The sequence below is a fragment of the Alosa sapidissima genome, chromosome 10, assembly GCF_018492685.1.
Source record: "Alosa sapidissima isolate fAloSap1 chromosome 10, fAloSap1.pri, whole genome shotgun sequence".
NCBI classification, from domain to species: domain Eukaryota; kingdom Metazoa; phylum Chordata; class Actinopteri; order Clupeiformes; family Clupeidae; genus Alosa; species Alosa sapidissima.
In genome coordinates this window covers 33,903,849-33,906,366 of record NC_055966.1, presented here as the reverse complement: position 1 = coordinate 33,906,366, position 2,518 = coordinate 33,903,849, and positions in this window count along the sequence as shown.

Here is a 2,518-nt window from a genome sequence, read left to right as displayed (position 1 = left end):
TGTTATATTTCAGTTTAGATGATTTGGTAGGACTCTCAGTGCAGTTGTTAACCTTTGGGCAAATGTCACTGTGAAGAGGTAAAAAAGTCCTGGAAACATTTGGTTCTCAAGTCTTCCCACCCAAAAGCAATCATTTTTTGGACCAACTGAATATCGTTACCATTGACTCCGTGATGCATGTTCCATCAGTTTGATATCGTTGGTGTGTATTGAGTGTAATTGGTGTGTATTGAAAGGTAATCGTAGACATCCACGTTTATATGTCTTTATTTACATCAATTTCATCCCCACTCCATACTTCATATTGACATTCTTGATAAGCTATCAAAGAGACTATTTTTCTTCTGTTTTTGCTCTTGGTGAAGGCGACTGTAGATTTGTAATGATACAAGTTAGTCATGCCTTCCTGCAAAAGATGTGAATCAGAACAGGCATACCTGGCTATAATTAGTAATAAGCGTTCAGCCGGTGTATCTCAAATGTCATTCCCTCAAGCTTAGAGAGGGTATCAAACACACATAATTATTTTTTAACTATCTGCAGTTTGATTCATTTATATTCAGCTCTTAAGGCTCTGGTATGGTCGTGCGTCACATTTGCGCGTGTCCATTTTTGCCGTGGACGTTAAGCATACACCAATCCGCCGCAAACTTTATGGGGGCTGCCATCTTGCCTGCCGCCATTACTGCGTGCCTGCGGAGTGTGACGGTGTGACACTTGCCAGTGCCTTCTAATGGCTTTTCAATGAAAGCATCCTCTCAGAGACTATCAAATAGGAGATCCTGCTCATGAAAAAATGTCAGGTGAAAGGGAACATTGGGTAGATGTCAGGCAGTGGCCAAAACTTACCAATGAAGGTCATTTATTGACAACATAATGTATTAAGACGTGTATTAATTAATGACAACAATAAGCCAAATGCTATCATTAGTAGCTGTGTTGCTAATATCACAAGCTTCAGAAGTTGCAAATAACTATTAGCCACGACCACTTGTATCAGTAAAATACATGTTCTTACAGGTATTCAGGATTATTTTATTAATCACATGTATTTCATCCACTTTTACCAATCACGGTTTTGAAAATTGGTCAAAAAACTTTGCTGATGGATGGATTAAGTTTTGTTATGCAGTTATGGTTGAAATAATAGCCCATCAGCGCATCTCTAGTGTGTGCCTCTCTCTCGCTCAGAGGGGAGGGGGAGGCTGAGGGGTCGATCAAGCATGGATTCTAAACTCTGTGGTGGATAGGATCTACAATTAGGTGTTAATTAATATTACTACCTAGGTCGAAGTACTCCCAAGTGCTATTGCGCCAGACATTGTAGTTCTCCTGTTTATTCGCTTGGAAAATCGTCACGTTTCATGTTGTGTGACCTAACATTTTAAATCAACTACTTGTGCAACTGTATTTAAGTAGGGAAAACGTGGATGTGTTTGATTAATGCCATCTTACTCCCTCTACGGCTACGGCAGAGCCCGCTAGCATAGCAACATGCTAACACATTCGCGCCGCGCCAGAGCGTTTGAGTTCACATACCGACGCGGGAGAGGTATGACTCAACTCGTGAAAGTTAAGGTAAGAACATATATTACTACTGATTTTGGGTAGCGTGTTCCTTTAAGTGTTGTTCTTCTATGTGGTCCACCTACTGGAGGGGAGTGTTTACAGCAGTTCCGTTTCACACATGCGCAGTCTACGCATCACTTTGACGCGCGGTCTTAAATTTCGGTCGACTCAAAGACGCGATGCATGCTGTAAAAATGACGCAATTCTCATCACGCGCTCACCAGTGCCGCGTGCGCGGGACGCAGACGCGGGAGCGTACCATAGGCTTTAGTATAGTCTTTTGAGGAGTCTGTTTCCTCTGGCCAATGCTGTTATGCAGCTGTTGTTGCATTATCGTCTGTATTTGTCTGTAAAGTGCCCTTAGTGCTTAATTTATTTCCCCCTGAATGTTATTAATTGGTCCCACTTTTCTCCTTAATGCTCACCTCCATTTGACAGGATACAAGGATACAAGGATACAAGGAAGTTTATTGTCACATGCATATAGTTACTGGAAGTAAGAAATGCAGTGAAATTATGTCTGGTGTCAGCCTATTTGTGCATTAATGGGGGGGGGGGGGTAAAGAGTGCAGTAGAAGAGGGGTTTAGTAGATTAAGTGGCAAGGGCTGCATAAAAAAGGTGGGGGAGGATTGGGATTGGGTGGGGGGCACCAACAAGGAGCACCCAAGAGCAACAGGGGCAAGGAAAAACTCCCTTACCAAGGAAGAAACCTTGGGCAGATCCACGGCTCAAGGGGCTAACCCAACTGCCAGGGGTCTTGGTGTGTGTGTTGGGGGGATGACAGGGGAGATGGGATAGTGTGCTGTGTATGTGGGGAGAGGGCAGTGTGCAAAATGTGTGTTGGGGAAGCTTCCTCATGAGACAATGTGCTGTGTATTTGGGGGGGGGGGGGGGGGGCAGTGTGCTGTAAGTATGTTGGGGATGTGTGTTGGAGAAGCTTCCTGATGA